At 38.6% G+C, this 20,596-nt stretch overlaps 1 protein-coding gene across 1 annotated transcript in view; it reads left to right on the top strand.

Annotated features, from left to right (window-relative positions):
- Positions 1-18,359: 18,359 nt before the first annotated feature.
- The window catches only part of LOC113989062 (short transient receptor potential channel 4-like), a 39,051-nt gene continuing 36,814 nt past the window's right edge, over positions 18,360-20,596 (top strand). The window contains exon 1 of the mRNA XM_027723264.2: positions 18,360-18,446. The gene's annotated coding sequence lies outside the window, so the exon portion shown is untranslated. The remainder of the gene's footprint in view (positions 18,447-20,596) is intronic.

Below are 20,596 nucleotides of genomic sequence, written 5' to 3'. Positions count from 1 at the left end.
TTACAAAACATTTGCTTGAGAAATAGAACTTCAGAGAAAAAAAAAATCTTGAACAAGGTGAATAAATATATTATACATGTAAACCTATACACGTAGGTTATACATGTAAACCTATAACTTTAGGAGTTTACAGCCCTCTTTCCTCCCTCCATGTAATTTCTGGGGATCTGGCTGTTTTTCTTCTCACCCCTGCAAGAGCATCTAGCCCACAGCTGAAATTATTTAGCTTGTCTGGATGATGAGCCCCAGACTGAGCTGTTGTGAGATTGCATCTTCTGGCTGTCTCCATTCCTCCCATGGTCTCCATTCCTGACTTCTGCCAACCCTTCCCTTGTGCAGCTCTTTCCTCCTGCTCCACACACCTTTTGCCACAGTTGCACCAGCAGCTATGCTTCACTCCCCACTGCAAGGTATTTTGGCAAAGCTCAGGAGCTTTAAATAATTCTTATTATTTCAGCCCTGGTAACTGCCCCTGTAGCATAAATAGTTCATGCAGGCATCTACCTCATAGAGGAGTATAGTTAAATATTTCTAATTTTCTGTTCTTTCTATTTTTCCTGTCCTTAGATCACAGGACAAGATTAAGCAACTCCTCTTGCGTGTCTCATAGGAGGCCTTTACACAAAGCTTTCTGTCCTCCTGTCCAAGAAGTAACTGTGCCCTTCCTGTGCTAGGTGTAATTGGGCTAAAACTACTTAACCAGTTGAGGCAAATTTGAACATTTTGACTGAAGCTCCTGCATGCTGTTATAGTGCAAATTTTTTCACTGCCTGGCTTTCTCCATTAAGATGTATGTTTATCGAACAATAAAACAAGAGAGCCAAAGCAAACTTGTTTTAGGCCTGTCTGCTCATTCTTTTAATCTATCTTCTCATTGTTCCACCAGATGTCTACAGAGCATTCTTCTCTTCTTCCTTACCCCTTGATTTATTGTCTTAGCTATCAGGATTAAAATAGCGAAGGGCTTCTTCATCCATTGCCTCCATCAATGTGTACAACCATTATCAAACAAAAGATTTATGAGAAAAACAAATGCCTGTTAGAGAAACTCACTCTTGTACCTCCAAAGACATCAGAACTATGTTCGATTGAATAGAGAATAATATTTTCTAAACTTTACAAATCCAGGAGTTAAAGTAAAAAAATTAAGAGAGATGTTGAATATGACACTGGTATGACAAACAAGAGCTTGTGTTTTGAAAGTCATATAATGCTCAAGTTTGAGTGTGGCATTTGAACTTCTAGGGGTTTTTTTCATACATAAAAGAAAATGTTTATACAAAACTATCAACAAGTCCTCCTTATGAAGACACTTGACTTTCTTCTGCAAATAATAGGATGACATTCTTCAGTGTTGAAATATGTTGGTTGTTGAGATATTTTACAAAAATAAGACATTTTTAGAAAAGATTTTAAGAAATTGAAAACTCTTTTGTTATGGACAGAATAGTCTCACTTGTTGGTGAGCACTTGCCTATAAGCAAGGACTTGATAAGGAAGGATTTTGCAGAATGTTTTGAGGAACAAGGAGAAGCCAAAGGTGAATGCATATGAATAGGAGAAGAAAGAAATCCAGAGCTGAACATCCTCTGACATATTCTTTATTCCATCAACTTACGACTTTTATTCTTTTGAATGTGTTTCATTCCTGAGTAGTATTGGATAAATGTGAGGGTCCTTAACATTTGTGGGAGAGAAAGACCAGTGCAGATCTTCAGAAAGTAGAAATTGCTGAAGGTCTGCAAAGTGCAACATACCTATGCTGTATTCATCAAAAACAGGGTCTGGCTCATTTTTTAGGTGGATAAAAAGGAAAAGGAAATGTTTTACTCTGCCTGCTATTCATAAAATATAATAATACTTAATTATAAGGGTAGTGTAATAATTTAAATTAAAGGTTATTCTAAATAGCTAACCTTAAGGGCTTCATGAGCAACCCTGCTATGGTTCACAAAAAGACAACTCATTTAAGGGGTGTTTGACATTAAGACAAGCTGAAAGTGTAACATCAGGTAAAAAAGGTTTGCCACATTATTAATAGAATACGTTCCAGTATTTTTTTCTGCCTTCTTAATACCACACAGAAAGAAACTAGAAATAGCCATTCCTGTGGTGTGCGTGTGCTGTGAGTCTCTGATGCATTCCACATAAACTCAAGTATTTAACTAAGGTATCTGTGTCAGCAGCCCAGCCTTGTGTTCCTTCATAGCTGATGGGAAGAGACAGACATTTCCAGACGCAACTCAGGCCATCCAAGAACAAAATCGGTTTTGTCACTAGCTGTTTTGCTTACACTTATTGCAGAGAAGACATGGGACAACTAGATGTGTTGTTCAGGCTAAAAAGAATAGTATGTAATTTCTGTAAGGTGGGTAACAGTGGGAAAAAGCTATCTTTTTTTAAGTCTTGATATTCTGTTTTTCTGAGAACTGGAAAAGCCCCTTAAACTGGAATGATGAACCTGTTTACAGGAATCCCTTCTAATGCATTGTGTGATCTAAGAATCTGCTTGGAGAAGTAAGCATCATGCAAAGCTGCATTTCAGAGGTTTGGTCTGAGGGAAAAATCCTCAGTTTTGCATGAAAATTCTGAAGATTAGGCAGAAAGTTTTGCAAGAGAGAACTGTTAGAGGCTATGACAGCCTGCAAGACTCCACTCGTGTTGAGGCATTTTTTCATCATTATTTCCAAAACTGGAAACCTGTAGTGAATTTATTTGAAACCACTCAAAATCTTGAAATAAATGATAAAGCTTTTATATTCACTGAAAAAATATTTTCTTTCACTGCATGTGGCCCTATTGTCTATGTCTTAGTCAAATCAAATTAAAGGTAAGTTGCATAATAACACCTGGATGAAGAGAAATAATCATTATCATAGTATATTAAGGTTATATCTTCCTAATCGGACTGTGAAAAAATTTTCTTTGTTCTGTATTAAACCTTGGCAAAATTAGTCTGGCCATAGGAGAACTTTTTCTTTTCAGACTGATCTTTCCAGGTATAAACATTGCAAATTACAATGTACATGTATGATGTTTAAACAAGATCCTATCAATACTTAAGACTATATTGGTTTTAGATTGTCTTGCTTTTCTGTTGCAACTTGCAGTTAGAGTAAACATAAGCACCATATCTGAAAACTAAGCATCATACATCTGCTTTCTCACTCTCCCCTCGTGGGATGGGGAAGAAAATCAGAAGAGTAAAACTGAGAAAACTCATGGGTTAAGATAAAGACAGTTTAATAAATAAAGCAAAAGCCACACATGCAAGCAAAGCAAAACAAGGAATTCATTCCGTATTTCCCATGGACAGGCAAGTGTTCAGCCATATCCAGGAAAGCCAGGTTCCATCATGTTTAACTTGGAAAGACAGGCACCATCACTCAGAATGTCCACCCTTTCTTCTTCTTCCCTTTAGTTTATATGCTGAGCAGAATTTCATATGGTATGGACTATTCCTTTGGTCGGCTGGGTCAGTTGTCCTGGCTGTATCCCCTCTCAACTTCTTGTATATCTCCAGTCCACTTGCTCGTGGGGTAGGGTGAGAGGCAGAAAAAAGCCTTGACTCTATGAGGCACTGCTCAGTAAGAGCAAAAACATCTCTTTATTATCAGCCCTGTTTCCAGCACAAATCCAAAACATGCTAACTACCATGAAGAAAATAACTCTATCCCAGTCAAATTCAGCATGCCACAGAAACACCACTTGGACACTAACTAGGTGGGCTGATTCCAATGGGATGAAGTTCAATAAAGCCAAGTGCCGGGTCCTGCACTTTGGCCACAACAACCCCATGCAGCGCTACAGGCTGGGGACAGAGTGGCTGGAAAGCAACCAGGCAGAAAGGGACCTGGGGGTACTAATTGACAGGAAGCTCAACATGAGCCAACAGTGTGCCCAGGTGGCCAAGAAGGCCAATGGGATCTTGTCCTGTATCAAAAATAGCGTGGCCAGCAGGAGCAGGGAAGTGATCCTTCCCCTGTACTCTGCGTTGGTGAGGCCACACCTTGAGTATTGTGTTCAGTTCTGGGCCCCTCAGTTCAGAAAGGATATTGAGGTGCTGGAGCGGGTCCAGAGAAGAGCAACAAGGCTGGTGAAGGGACTGGAGCATAAGTCCTATGGGGAGAGGCTGAGGGAGCTGGGGTTGTTTAGCCTGGAGAAGAGGAGGCTCAGAGGTGACCTCATCACCGTCTATAACTACCTGAAGGGAAGTTCTAGCCAGGTGGGGGTTGGTCTCTTCTCTCAGGCACTCAGCAATAGGACAAGGGGGCACGGGCTTAAGCTCCGCCAGGGGAAATTTAAGTTGGATATCAGGAGAAAATTCTTTACAGAGAGAGTAATCAGGCATTGGAATGGGCTGCCCGGAGAGGTGGTGGATTCACCATCCCTGGAGATTTTTAAACGCAGATTGGACATGGCACTGAGTGCCATGATCTAGTAAATGGACTGGATTTGGACCAAGGGTTGGACTTGATGATCTCGGAGGTCTTTTCCAACCCAATCGATTCTATGATTCTATGATTCTATGATTTGTGGCCAAAGATATTTACCCTAAGTTTAACAAGGCTTTTGGCACCATTTCTCGCTATGTTGTTTTAATCAAGTTAAAACTTTGCAGTCTGGAGGGAAGAAAAAGATAGGTTAAAAAAAATGATTGGATGGTGTTGTGGTTTAAGCCCACCTGGAAGCCCTCAAGCCTCAAGGAGCTGGAGATATAAGCACCTCCATCTGAACAACCACAAGCAGCAAAGAAGGGTAACAATAACCTGGGCTGTAGTAAAAGGAACTTAAGTAGTGTATTGATGAAAGTGATTGTCCCACTCTAATTAGCACTCATAGAATCACATCCAGCTTTGGGTCCGTCAATTCAAATATCCTTGGAACCAGATGATCTTTAAGGGCCCTTCCAACGCAAAGTGTTCTATGATTCTATGACGATTCTCTTCACAGTGTTTCATGGTGGAAGGATTATGAACAATGGTTATCTGCTGAAAGAAGAAACTTTTGGAATGAATATAAAGAACAAAAAAAAGCTTTCCACAGGAGGACAGTCAAACAGTAGAATAGGTTTCCCAGAGAGGTTGTGCTGTCTCCGTCTTTGGGGATTTTTAAGACTTAACTGGAAACCCAGTCTGATCTCACAGGTGACCCTGGTTTGAGCTGAAGATTGGACAAGAGACCTCCTGAGGTCCATTCTAGGCTGGATTTTCTATGATCTGATGACAAGAACTGAGGAAACATATATTTTGTAGCCAGTGTGCTTGGAAGCCTCTGTCATCAAGCAAACAGAGGATGACACATACTCATCTCTCTTCTCCTTTGGTATTGAGAAATCTTGCTACCTTAGTTTTTCTCAGATGTTTGCCAGCACATGCCCTGGCATCTCAGTTGAAAGCATAAAGGGAGAAGCACTTTTATAACTTCTCAACCTCAAACAGATTTTAAGGGTACAGAAAGAATAATACTGTTCATATTAATATCATAGCAGTACTCCAAGGACCAAGCAATAGGAGTTAAGGAAGCAAAAGGGTGGATCAGTATAAAATTATTTATTGCATCAGAAGATAGAATGTGAAAGTGTTCAGTTTACAAATGTTCTTTTCATGGGAACAAAATACAAATACTTATATTAGAAGTAAAAGTAGTAAAAGCAACAAAATAATTAAGCAATGGATTATTTAGCAAATGTATATTATTGTTCCTATACCAACTTTTCAAAAAATATGATGATTCCACTTCAAAACATTTAGGTGAAAATTATTATCCTATAATTTTCAAAAAGAAAATGAAGGGAAAGAAGTTCCCTTCCTTACTGCTTTCCTTCCTTCACAAATGCAATTAATGTAAATCGACCAGTCATAACACTGCCAATACAAATATTCTGCCAATGAAAACATAAATATTATTCTTTTAACCGTTGGTTAACCTTTGGCTTCTATCCTCCTTCAATTTCTGTGGAAAAGCTGGGTTTCATAGCAAGTTCAGCAAGTTCAGTACTTCAGAGAAGGAAAAACATTTCTCCAAAGCAGTAGTGATGATATATCTGCCATTAAGTCTTCTTTTCAAAATAGGAGGTGTCAAGGTTAGAGAATTAAGGGGTTTGTGTGTCACATCCCATGTTGGAGTTTCTAAAATTCCCCACAAAAAATGACTGATGTTGGATTGTCCTTGAAGTTCTTATACGAAACCCTAAAGGAGTTCACAGTTAAAACTTAAGAGTGCTGCTGCTGATGTTTCCCTGCAAAATTGTAACATAATTTAGTTCACTTTATAGTTTAGTTATGAAGTATGGATTTTTTTGGCTGGCTCCTCTCAACCTCTCACTGAAGCATTTGGATGCTGAAGAAATGACCATTTTGTTGTGTTGATAGAGGCTGGATTTGGGAGCACTACAGATTCTGTAAGGGTTGGAATTGACTGACACAAAGTGGGCAGTAGTAAGTAACAAAGAGAAACTAGGGTCTCACCACCACAACCTCAGGAAGCAGGTATTTTGGTTGTAAATTTAAGAGGGGTGTGTGGTAAAGTAGATGTCTTGCATCCCTGACTACAGTATTTGATGGCATTAGCATGAGACCTTTGCAGCTACAGGCTGGATTTTGTGGAAAAAAAGAACATGACTGAAGATGACTTTAGCTCTGGAGACATCACCCAGCCTGTCTGTCAGCCACAGGAGAAGTTCTCCACCCGGCTGATTTTGCTAAAGTCTGTATGTTATATATAGGTGCAGAGGATGGTAAAGGTACACATGCAATCTAAATTTAAAATGCATGTCACATGGGAACTTCAGTGGTTTTTGTAGGTTTGCCTGGGATTTTTTTCCTCTCTTTATTCACTTTTCTCTTACTATACAATAAGTTTCTTTATTCTTAATTGTAATGTATGTCTGATTCTCAAATAAATTTCAGTTTAAAAAATCATGATTTCATGATATGATCAGGAAACAGCACAGAAGAGAACAAAAAAAACCAGAAGAAAATATTCCTTCAGAGTACCAGTGAACTATCTTTCACAAGGCTTAAACAGCAGCTCTTTCTTAGAAATGTACCCTTTCTGACTTGCTGGAGCAGAGTCTAGGGTATGCACATCATCCAGGCAGTGACAACAGCCTATGGAGTGTATTTCTCTGTCAGTGAATGAATTGTCTGATTTGTCAAGAAAGAATGTAACCTCAAACCTTCAGGGACTGAAACAACCCTTGCTTTTATCATTCCACATGTGCTTCTTCCACCTCTAGCTTTTTACAAAGTATCATTTTCTTCCACACTTTAAGATAAAATATTTTCCTTTACCTTGAACTGTAAGCCAATCTGTTCTAATCCATCTTCATAAGAAAATACTATGAAAGTTGGGCAAAGAAAAGCATCTGCTGGGTTACCCAGTATGGCCAGTCTAACACAGAAAGGGATTTGTATGCAAACAGCCTACAGCAAGTTGCAGATTTTCCTTGCATAGAACTGGCTGGAGAGGTGAAAAATGGAACCAGGCGAGAGTCAATAGGTAGTGGGTATGACTGGGGTCAAGTACTCAGACTCAGTCACTGATTTCTTCAGTCTAGTTGAGGCCTAAACATCCCTAAAAGTAAAGCATGTAAAGCTCAAGTAAAATGAGCTCTTTATTGATTCCTTCATCATTGGTTCATCGTGAAAGAAACCAGCAGTGTTCAGGCATCTGTACAGCAAGAGTAACTCCAGGTTTTCATCTGTGATACCCAAACTCAAATGTTTTGCCACAAATTACAGAGCTTCATAAGGGGAAAGAACAACTCAAGGACTGTAATTATTTATCCGGGCTGGCAGATGCTGGGTACACAGAATTTCATTAACAGCTGTAGTGGGTATCTTCCCATAATGTGAAAGCACAGTATTTCTTAGGTCTGTTCACAAGAGAAGGTAATTTTCTTCAACCACAACCTATTCTTAGGTGTAACTAGCTTTTGGAGAGCAAGGCTTTTGAGCAAGCAATTATACTCCCTTGCAATACTTTCCAAGATTCATATTCTGTGTTTAAACCACAGAAGTCACACATGACTACACGTGACTGATAAAATTGATGCAGAATAACAGAAAATCTGTTAAAGACTCACATGCGTATCTCCTGCAAATGGTCTCAGAATAGTGCTCACTGAGCATCCTTGCCAAAGGACTTATCGTTTCAGCTTAGTCTTTATGTAGGAACTGGGTGATTAATCTGATTTCTCAGCCCTTAACATTCTCAGATAAACACACAGCCAAGTTAAACAAGAGGAACCTAAAGATAAAAAGCATGTAAATATTTGAAGAGAAAGAAAAGTATCTTGAGTGACTATATACATTCTGTTCCTAAGTATTTGTGAAACTACAAAGCCAGATCTACTTATGTTAATGGAGAACTTTCAAAAGAAAAATTTGCTGTTTATTGCTTTATTTAGTTTGAATGCCTTTGTAATCAGTCTGTGTTTTTGTTTTTCCCTCATCTAATATTATATTCAGTCAGCCTTTAAATTTGTGCTATGCTTTCCAGGAACTGGATTCCCACTGATTTTGGGGAACTTTGGTATCATCAGTTCCACACAAGCTTCACATCATAAACAGTCACTTCTAAAGAAACTGGGAAACCTTGGAGTTCAACATGATTCTGCTGTTGGCTCTCTTAACAGTTGACTAGAACAGCATAAGCATGGAGTCAAGAACAGTTATGCTTACATCCATTTTGCATACAAGGATGCATGATGGCACCTCATAAAGCTAAGCTAACAGAGTGAAATCTACATTTGCCTGGTGCTATTGGAAAGTGATTGCCATTGTTTTCATAGAAAAGAATAAATAGTGTGACAAAATATCACTCGTCCAAGGTTTCTATTCACAGTAACAGGCAAAACAAGCCTGAAAATGGAGAAAAGAAAGAATTAAAAATTTTGTGGTCAGATTTCTTCCAAATAGCTCAATACCCTGCTCAAATCTGAAAGGATGATCAATAAAGGAAAATGGAGCTAAGAATGTCTCTCTGCCTTGTTTGGTCTCTGCAACAAACTGCACAAATGGGGATCAGGGTGGTCTCCAGTGATGCCAATAGAAATTCTCACTGGAGCAAGAAATACCCAGAAGAAAAATCTGGCAGTTCCAATTGCTTTCCTTCCCGTCTCTCACTCAAAGCTTTTCACAGCTAATTTTTCTCCAATTAAACTCACACTGTGTTATGTTCTTTAGTTGCTTTCAACATATTTGCAGCTCCCTCATGAATTTTGAAAGGTTGCTTTATTAATTTGTAACTTTTCCTTCTGTCACAAAGTAGACAAAGTGGTAGAATTATCTGGACGTGAGGGAACTCATTGATTTTGTCATATGGTGGGCCTGTAACTAACTTAAATCCTAACTCCTTTTGGCTGCTAATGCTTACCAAAACAGGACGCAGAACCATCTTGGATATAAGAAACATAGAATCATAGAATCATTTAGGCTGGAAAGGAGCTTTAAGATACGTGCTAGTCGCTCACTGGTCCAGAGGTGTGGGTTTTTTTCTTTTTACAACCTGTGTGTTGATATATGAAGTTTCTTAGACTATATATTGATTTTGGTCTACTGAAATAAACTTGAACTTTTGAGATTATAAACAAAATATGTTTATCATCTCAATTTACCTAGTGTTAGAATGAATACTGGGAGAATGATCTGCTACTATTTCTATTCCCTTTGAGTTAGTGTATTTTGTAGAAGCTATTTTAGGACAAGGGGGCACGGGCTTAAGCTCTGCCAGGGGAAATTCTTTACAGAGAGAGTAATCAGGCATTGGAATGGGCTGCCCAGAGAGGTGGTGGATTCACCATCCCTGGAGATTTTTAAACGCAGATTGGACGTGGCACTGAGTGCCATGATCTAGTAAATGGACTGGATTTGGACCAAGGGTTGGACTCGATGATCTCAGAGGTCTTTTCCAACCCAATCGATTCTATGATTCTATGATTCTATGATTCTATTAGTGCAGACAGTAAACTTGGTGTCAGAGGTATTTGAAGAGTGCTTTGGGAATAATAGTATTGAAATTACAGAGACTACTCAAGTATGTGTGCACTCATATTCATCTTTTTGCTTATTGGTGTCCCCAGATCTTTTCTGCAAAGCTACCCTCTAAACCATGAAACAGCCTGTACTGTTGCACAGGGTTATTGTGTCCTAAGTGCAGGATTTTGCATATAAATATCAGTCTTATTTTTTGTTTGCTATGTATTGAAATACAGCTGGGTGGGCAAAACCAGGCATCCAATATAACAGAAATAAGTTCATAGTGTATTCTCTCTGCAGATACTTACAGGGATTTTGGAATTGGTTTTCCCTGCAAAAATGTTTTAAATTGTGGTGGTTCTAACACTTGCCCAGAATGGGAACTAGAAGTATTATACCAGCATCACAGTTCCAAAGTTTGGAGCTATTTTACACACTCATCCCGCAGCCCAACAACCGATTCGCTTTTCTTTACCACTGGAAAGTCTAACAATGCTATTCATGCATAGCTGGTTCCTTAGAACTTCATTCTAGTTTCAGTTGCTGTTGCCTTTTAAAAGCAATTAATCAGAATCTCTGCAGTTACACATAATTCTTGACTTATTTAATAGTTTTCTCTGTGTTGATTCATTTTACTGAGGAGTAATGAATCACAGTGAGCTTCAGCTTGTGTTGATGTGGCAAATGAGAAATTTAAAATATTAAAACCCGCAATGTCATTGTTTGTATAATGTTAATTAATCCTTTTAACATTCAGTCTTCACTTTTATGTTTTCCTTTTGTTTCCTTCCTCCTCATATTTGAACTTAAACAATAGAATAGTTATAATAAGATCCCCAAACATTGTATTCTATTCTTGGTAAGAGGAATGTAAACTCTGGATTTTATGATGAAAGCATCTGTGCTGTGAATTTGTTTTGCTATGGAGACCTGATCTGACACAGGTTGCCCTGATGATATACAAGCTGGTGGGCTCTGGTGCTCTGATCCCAAGTGTCCTGTTTTCATCTGAGATAAAGTTCTTCTTAGTAGCTGGTACAGTGCTTTGTTTTGGATTTAGTAAGAGAATAATGTTGATAACACAGTGATGTTTTGGTTGTTGCTAAGTAGTGCTTATCCTAAGTCAAGAACTTTTCAGTGTCTCATGGTCTGCCAGTGAGCAGGTGCACAAGAGGCTGGGAGGGAATATGGCCAGGAGAGCTGACCCCAACTATGCCCAGTATATAAACTGGGGGAAGCTGGCTGGGAGGGGCCAATCACTGCTTGGGGATTGGATGGGCATTGATGAGTGGGGGGTGAGCAACTGTATTGTGCATCACTTGTTTCGCTTGGCTTTTATTCCTCTCTTTCTTTTTCTTTATTATTATTGTTGTTGTTGTTTTATATTTTACTTTAGTACAGTTATTCAACTGTTCTTATTTCAAGCCATGTTTTTTACCTTTTTCTAATTCTCTTCCCCATCCCGCTGCGAGGGATGGGTTGGTGAGCGAGCAGCTACCTGGGACTTGTTTGCCAGGTGGGGCTAAACCATGACACCGAGCTCATTAGTTCCTGTAATGGCACAACTGCAGATAGAACTGAGAAGAAGCTGACCAGTGGTTTGTGTACAGAAAGAATCATGTTTATAATGATGGTCTGCTCCAGTTGGCACAAGGTTTAGATGGGATGGACATGAGAAGATTCATAGTAATTGGCACAGGAATCAGGGCTTCTGGCCTGAGGCGGAAAACAGACAGTATGACTACACCCAAAGGAGTCCAGAACACAGTCACTAGCTTTTAGAAAGCAAAATGTGCTGATCCAGTCGGTAATGTTAAAGCATTTAAATTGCAATTCAGTGTTATTTGTCTTAATGAAGTGGTCCTCACAGAGTAAGTGCTGAAATCCACAAATTCCCAGCCTTTGGGGGAAGATACAGAAAAGAACATGCAGTGGTGTCTCTAGAGGGAGAAGCAATCTAACAAATTTAGGAATCTACTTAATGAGACCGGGACTTGAATCTGTCTTTAGTGCCAAGCAAATATACTTTTCATGACCAAGAGAATTTTGAAATGTAAATTTGAAGTTAAACTAAATAGAAGAGCTTGGGTTTCTATTAAATGTCTGTGAAAATATGTAAAATATGAAAAGTAAAATGTTGCAGAGAAAGAAAAAGCAACTGAGCTGAATTTTTGTCAAACTGGAACACAATCATTGGGAACTGCGTGTGATAAAGCAGCAGACCTCAGAGCTAACCTTTCCTACCAGTGTGGCTATAATGGCAGTACAGCAAAGAATCTGACCATGACTTTAAAGAAGTATTAATAAGAAACTTTATGATAAACATTTTCACCTGGTTCCTCCCCCCAAAAAGATCTTTAACATTCCTGTTAGAGAATGCTATCAGGAATAGTTCTTTGTGCTTCAGCATAACTCACTTGAACTTAAATCAGAAAGGAAATAACTTTTCCAGCTTTCATTTCTAGATGACAAATGGCATCCTTTTTTTATGTAATATATACTAAACCACCTATTGATGTCAGAATGAGAATTTAATTTAGACCTCAGATTTTGTTAGACTGCTTTGTAAGTGTATAAATGAGTACCGTATTATAAGTGGACATTTTTTATATCTTTGCATATTTCCTAATACAATGAAAAAAATACTTAAATTTTGGTACAGTAAAGAACTGACTTGACTTTTTCTGATGGAATATGGAAGTATTATTTCTCTAAAGACCATATACAATATATAGTATTACTTGTGTCATTTCTTCATCATTTCCACTGAGAGATATGTATTATAGCAAAACTAAAGATCAGATTTAATCAGCAGTAAAAGTGAAATTCTGCTTTATATATATGTTTGAATATCACTATAATCAGGCTCTGCTATTATTTATACCAGATTATTTTTGCTGGCACTGTGAATAATTTCTGTTTTTCACCAGTCTCAGGGAAGAGCCAATTCCCAGCATGACAACTAAGAGAATGAATACCAAAACATTTTCAGATGGGCAGACTCTATAAAGAAGCTAAAGATGTGATAGCAGGAATAATCATTATAGCAAAATCCCTTGCATAATTACAAACTGGTGGAAGCTACTGGAAACCATTGTAATGTGAAAATATAAACTTGCTGATTGCTAATTATATGGAGACATTGTCAAAGTTAAACAACATAATACTGACAGTACAAAAGATACTCAAGAATAGTAAGGGAATACCTCAGAATGTTATATCTCCAATTAAGGAAGAAAAATTATACTACCATGAAAATATTTTTGCATAGCAATGCAGAACTGGCAAATAATGTCACAGAGTATTTCTATTTCTGCTAGTCACAAAATATTTGTGTAAAATATTTTTTAAAAAAATTTTTAGCTCATAGTTCAGCAGAGGACTTATATGTCCACTTAGCTTTAATATGTGATCATCTTAGATGTGATGCCATCCATTTATACAGGAATTGTCTTATGCTTGGAACTATATTTTTTCCACTCAGTTCTACTGTTTCTTTTTAATAGAAAGGTTTATAGTAGTTATAGTAGAAATGTCAGTTGACCAAAAAATTTTGCCATGAAGACATTTTTTTTTTCTTTTTTTTCTGTAGAGAAGGGCTTTTCAGTGGATAAATCAAAAGTTCAAGTGTAATAAGAATTCAGGATCAGTAATAAAATATAATAATCACCAATAAACTTACTTGACCTGTAGAACTGGTTTTTACCTGTGAATAATGTTTCTGAGACAGCCTATACAGCCAGCATTTACACTGTGAGTCCCAGGAAGTTCCTGTATGCACTCAAATACTAACTTATTACACATGAAGATAAACAGTAGGTTCACAACATATTCCCCTCATTTTCTGTGGAGGAAATAGGTCCACAAAGACAAAAGGGAGATGCAGTGTGCAGTGACCGGCTCCCCTTCTCTGTGTGGCTGAAGAACAAGGCTGTAGGGTTCACCATTGAGTACATTTTTCTTCAAGGTGCATCAGCTGTTCCCCATTCAAAAACTTCTTTCATTATTTAGCTAATGTAGTAAATGTTGATATCACTACTGAACATATTTCACAGCATATGATGACAATCTCTTGACCACAAAAATGAAGGAAGTAGTCAAATTTGTGAAAATTAATTTGGACATTTTTAATAGCATCATACAATTCCTTGATAAATGAAACAGAAAAGCATAATTTAAAAGAGGTGTCAGCAAGAGATTTAGGGTAGTTTTCCAGTTGTCCAGAGAATACTTTGTAGTGTGTCATAGCATATCTTATATGGCCAATGAAACTCAGAACCAGAAAGAAAAGTGAAGAGCCAGATATTTTTGTTGCTTCATGACATTGTTAACTAACCTTGCCAGTATGTTGTTACATAAAAACTAACAGCATGAAACTGGATATTTGGACCTCTCAGAAATGCATTATATCATCTGTAGGCACCATGTTTTGTTTTCTGTTATAGACCTTTTCCTGCGGTACTAGAACTGCTTCCCTGTGCATGCAGCTCCTAAAATGCTGACATAGTATTTTATATGTTTGCTCCATACCATTAATTGCTTCTTATATATTTTATGTAAAGTAAGTAATTTAAAGTACATTACCAGTGGTGCTCCCCCTGACTCTAGGCATATTGAATGTATACTCTATATAAATTTTCTCCTATAGTCAGAGGATCCAACCAGTGTGTCTTGTCACAGTCATATTTAATTTCTTTTAAAATTATGATTTAAAAAATTGACTCTTTGATGTCTGGGATTTGAAAGTTTTCTGCATTTACTGAAAAACTTCTTATACCTCAGAACACAATCATTGTCTTTAACACATTGTACCTTAGCAACACAGTCCCAACACTGGTATTAGGAGACAAGGAACATTTTTTTAAGCCTGCACAAAAGTGCTTTCTCTATTAACACTGGCAGTTTTGCATATTAATCTGTTTAAAGATTAGAACTAAGCAACCCAGTACCCACTCCTCTGTAGAGGACTCTCCAGATGGTTCAGTCAGCAAGCATCTCCTCATAGCATGAGGTACCTCTGCATCATTTCTACTCTGCCCAGATCCAGGACAGCCCAGTACTTGGTGGACATTGGAAAAAACCCTCCTTTCACTTCGTTTTCTTGACATTACAGCATGAGAAATCAGTTCTCTTTTAGCCATGCTTGGTAAGGAGTAGGTTACCTATATCTATCACCAGTCTTTGCTAGCCACTGAAAGCTGTTCCTTCACATGGGTCCCAAACACTGTGAGGGTGGCCCAAAGGTGTTGAGAAAGGGGGCACAGGCGAGACTTAAGAACTGGTTACTTTTAGGTGAGAGGATACATAAAAGGAAGGTATTATGAAGAAGAGGAAACAAACATGGACCTGGCACACTCTGGGGCAAAAAGAGGAAAATATTTTACTGAGGAATTAGTCCACAAGTCTCACTTTTTCACTAGTCAAACAACACACTAATCTGTGTGTACTCAAGCAAATTGAGTAGAAAAATTTTGTAGGGACACCTCCGTTAAAAAATAACTTTGAAACCATCTGCTCTGACTGCATTTAGTGTTATTCCAGACATTTTTACCTAGAAACCAACACCCTGAAACCTTGAGAATGCATTTTTCCTAATGGAATAGTACACTCTGTTACTCTTCTGTAAGGCTATTTTTAAGATTCTTATGGTATGAGTAAATTTTCTTGTCTTTCACAACAGTCAGAGACAGTTGGGTAAATATGTCCCTGCTAAAGACACTAGCATGACACAGGTTTGAATTTGGCTCAGGTTATCAATTCTGACAAGTTCCAGACATATATAGAAAGATGGATGCTGGCTCTCTTTTCATTCCAGACTAAATAGAATTTTCTAACAGTAGTAATCCCAGTGATTTTAGAAACTGTTTGAGAAGTTACCTATTATTCATCCCCAAAGGAACTTGGTTCCTGTGGTTATAAGTATTATCAAAATAATATAAAATCCCAAACTAGGTGCATTTGATTAGAGTTCAAATCTGAAATTATTTGGTGTAAATAAACAATTTTGTTATAAGAGAGAAAAAGTTTCTGCATAGCTTTACTAAGTCTTCAGCTAATGATATAATTAATCCAGTGTATGCATGTAATACACATATATGTGTAAGTGTATTGTGTTTGCGTGGCAGGATTTTGTTAGTGAGGGTAGCTATGGGGGTGACTTCTGTAAGAAGCTCCCTTCCCTCATGTTTGATGCCAGCTGGCTCCAAGACCTGACGCTGGCCAAGGCCAAGCCCATCAGTTGTTGTGGTAGCACCTTGAGATAGCAGATTTAAGAAGGGGAAATTTACTGCACAGGAACAACTTCAGACAGGGAACAGAGGAGTGAGAATATGCAAGCAAAACAACTCTGCACCAAGGTCAGTGGAGAAAGAGGGGAAGGAGGTGCTCTGAGCACCAGAGCAGAGATTCCCCTGCAGGTGGTGAAGAAGACCATCTTGTGGCAGACTGTCCCCATGCAGCCCATGGAGGTCCATGGTGGAGCAAATACTCACCTCCAGTCCCTAAGGGACTCCACACTGGAGCAGGTGGATGACCAAAGGAGGCTGTGACCCCATGGGAAGTCTGCAGGCTCCTGGCAGGACCTGTGAAGAGAGGAGCCCACACTGGAGAAATTTTTCTAATAGAATGTGTGACCCCATGGGGGATCCATGCTGAAGCAGTCTGTTCCTGAAGGGCTGCACCCTGTGGAAAGGGACCCACACAGGAGCAGCTCATGAAAAACTGGAGCCAGAGGGAAGGACTCATGTCGTAGTCATTCATGGGGCACTGTCTGCCATGGAAGGGACCCCACAATGGAGCAGGGGAAGAGTGTGAGGATTCCTTCCCTTGAGGAGGAAGGAGCAGAAGGGACAATGTGTGATGAACTGACCTCAACCCCCATTCCCCATCCCTCTGCACCAGTGTAGAGGTGGAGATAAAGAATTCTGGAGTGAAGTTAAGCCTGGGAAGAAGGGAGTGGTAGGAGGAAGCTATTTTTAAGATTTGCTTTTATTTCTGTTTATCCTACTCTGCTTTGATGAGTAATAAACTAATTTCCCAAAGTTGAGTCTGTTTTGTCTGTGATGGTAACTGGTGAGTGATCTCTCTCTGTCCTTATCTTGACCCACTAGCCTTTCCTTATATCTTTTCTCCTTCCCCTACCCAGCTGAGGAGTGGAGTAATAGTGCAGTGTTGGTGGGCACCTGGCATCCAGCAGGGTCAACTCACCACAGTAACAGAAGAAAAATGCTTATTTTCTTTCTTTTCTCTTTTTGTGTTGTTGGGGGTTTTTTGTTTGTTTTTTCCCACTTATTTGTTTGTTTTATGCAATTGGTTTGTTTTTTTGTTGTTTTATTGTTTGTTGTGGAGGCTTGTGTTTGTTTCTATTTTATGCGTTTTGTGTCAACTCTAGGATAGGGTTACTCTGTGTCACATTAGGGAAACGGGAACTAGTGATCAGAGAAAGGTATGACATAAAACCTTGAATATACTTAAAGCTCCTGTAAAAAGCTATCTGAAAACTATTAAATATGAGTTTGAGGTTTTTTGATGAAATTAAATTTTAAGGATCAGACAGAGCATAAAATATTGCACAGGACAGGAGTATATCCTGGCAAGGGTTAGTGAAACAGTGGGGAATGCTAATGCTTAGTTCCTATCGTGAAAGACTTTTGTCATGTATTTTTAAGAGTTTTGTCAGTATTAAAGCATGTAAGCCTGATTTTTAGAGAGTTAGCAGGGAACATACTGAGAAGAGTTTGTTCATGGCTGTGGAATTCAGTTTCACTGCTTACAGATTTCAGTTGTGCTGTTCGTTTCATATTGACTTCCACCTCATGTTCTGTGAATTCTCCAGAAATGTTGCTGGTTAAATAATGGAAATACTTGTGTTGCAGTCTTTTGGCTCCTTGTATGGGGAAGTCAAGCTTTACTGTGAAAAGTAAATGCTGATAGCTTTGTACTATACTTTTTGTGTTGAAGGAAAGGCAGGCTGACCTGGCCCTGTCTTACTGGTATTGTCAGTATGGGTGAGCTTGCATAGGCTATGGATTTTTTTTCTTTTTAAATCTCTATCTAAAAATTACTTAACTGACATAGCATGCAAAGAACTTTACAGAGGTAACAAAAAACTAATTGTCTTCCTTTCTTCTCTCTGTAGTTTGTTGCTCAGCCCAACTGCCAGCAGCTGCTCGCATCCCGCTGGTACGACGAGTTCCCCGGATGGCGGAGGCGACACTGGGCTGTGAAGATGTTGACATGTGTTGTGATAGGACTCCTTTTTCCAATCTTCTCTGTGTGCTACCTGATAGCTCCTAAAAGCCCGTTAGGGCTGTTCATCAGAAAGCCATTTATCAAATTTATCTGCCATACTGCATCCTACTTGACTTTTCTGTTCCTGCTGTTGCTTGCCTCTCAGCACATCGACAGGTCAGACCTGAGCATGCAGGGACCGCCACCAACCATCGTCGAGTGGATGATATTACCGTGGGTCCTGGGTAAATGTATTACTAAAGAAAATACAGTGAAAAGTGTTTTGACCCCCGCAGTTTTGCCATGCATTCCTGAAGCAGAATACAGTAGAGTTCTGTCATGAATTATTGACCTACCAAAGCAGGAAAATGGTCCGTCTCCTCCAACACCTAGCAAGAGTAGTTGACAACATAGACAAACACCAGAGTTTAAAAATTCAAAGTTTCACCATCTGATATATTACAGTGAGGGGGAAAAAAAGTATATCAGGGGTTCCTTCCTGTGATTAAGCAGAGCCTGAAACATACATATTGTTATTCTTTTTAAGATCTATTTTCTTCAAGCCAGAAATTGTTCTGATTCTTGTAAGTGTCCATTTTTTTAATTTGTTAGTCTACTGTAAAAAAAGGATCCCTTTGCCACAATAATTATTTTTCATGTATTGGAATGAGGCATAATGTAATTTCTGAAGTGTTATTATTAACCTTAGTTACCTACAGTATGCTTCCTTCTAATATGACAGACACATGTATTGAAAATATGATGACCAGCATTTTCAAGTGAGTATTTTCATTAAAATATGCATGCAGAGTAATTTTTCTGTGCAAGAACAGTGATGAGAACTTGTCATGCAACTTAAAAGCAAATGTTCTACATCAGAAGGAATAAGAAAATTCCCTAGCACTTTTAAAATGGAAGAAAATATTACCACTCTATCCTGATAGTTTAAAATAAAAATTTCAGTCTGGGATTATTGGAAGCCTACTTTGTGTGGGCCATGTCATCCTTAAATGTCTTCCTGTGTGATTCTTCCTTCCTGTCTTCCTGTGATCTTAGAAGTATCCTAGGTCCTCCCTACCTTTGCCTGTCTACCTCTCAGTGTGCAGTGGTCTCTTCCCTGTTTCTTATTTTAGGAATCAACATAACTTGGACCAGATGAGGCCAAATACACTTGTCTTGTCTGAAATTAATTTATAGAAGGAGGGATTTAGTAGTCTTAACTGCAAAAATTTAAGTTTCATATATTGATTAAAATCATCGTCACATAGACAGGTTCATGCACAAACTTTTCTGAAATTTTGGAGGGATTTTGATACTGTTACTTCTCCCAGAGCTTCCCATTAAGATAGTGTCTCTTCTCTTTTTCCCAAACACCTGGGTTCTTTTAGAATAATGAAACTAACAAGGCTTTTGGTATCATTGATCCTATATAATTTACAGTACAGTGTTGAATTCATAATACACTGATTGGCAGTGCCTGATGTTCTAGACAGCAATAATTTAGTGGCTTTTCCTCTACCTTGGTAGAGTACTGTGGGAAGCAGGAGGTCTACATTTCTCTTTCACGTAGGAGAACAAGTATGCATGACTGAAAACCCTGTGTACACGTACTTGTAGTGTGCCTGTCAGAAGGACCTGCCATCCACACGTGAGCTGCTTTCTGAGATTTCCCCCATGGTAGCACAGCTGTTCTCACCACCAGCCCTCACTGTAAACTGTGTTGTCCTTTGCTGGGTAAATATTTCTAGTACATTAAAAAACCCCAATATCTAGCATTATTGCAAAAGAATTATTCAATCCAGCAGGCTGTCTGGACTGACACTTCCTACAGATAAGTCAGACTGACTTCAGCAGGTGAGTTTCACATTTAAATACTTTAAAAAAATTTCCACCAATTAATTTCCTCAGTTTTGTACTATCAAGAAATGAGAAACCAATATAAAAATCATTAACTTGATATGTTGCTTCCTTAGAAATAAATGCTGCACTGATGAGGAGGAGCCAGGGGCTCTTCTGTGCTGTGCCATGCCTAGAGGAGATATTAGTAGCTTTTCTGTCTGGTCTTCCAAAGTAGCAGGTGGTCAGTATCTGCTTTTACAGCATCCCAAGGTTAAAGGATAATAAGAACAAATGCATGGCTGACACATAGACCTTGACATGCCAAAGTGAATGGTTTCATTAATCTGTCTTTTAACAGAGACCAGAGAAAAAGGCACCATTTGAGAAGGGCAAGAGCTAGCTTCTGGTAAAGGCAATTCTAAAATTTTGGCGATTAGCTCCTCTCCAGAAAACATGAAGTGGGAAAAGGAAGAATCTCCATCGCCCTCAACCTCTAACAGCATTGTTTACTTAGGAAGAGGTTTGAGTAACCCACATCCCAAAGC

The sequence above is a fragment of the Pipra filicauda genome, unplaced genomic scaffold, assembly GCF_003945595.2.
Source record: "Pipra filicauda isolate LSUMZ 115617 unplaced genomic scaffold, ASM394559v2 scaffold473_size681673_pilon, whole genome shotgun sequence".
NCBI classification, from domain to species: domain Eukaryota; kingdom Metazoa; phylum Chordata; class Aves; order Passeriformes; family Pipridae; genus Pipra; species Pipra filicauda.
The sequence above is the reverse complement of the archived record's forward strand: the minus strand, read 5'-3'. Positions and strand labels throughout refer to the sequence as shown.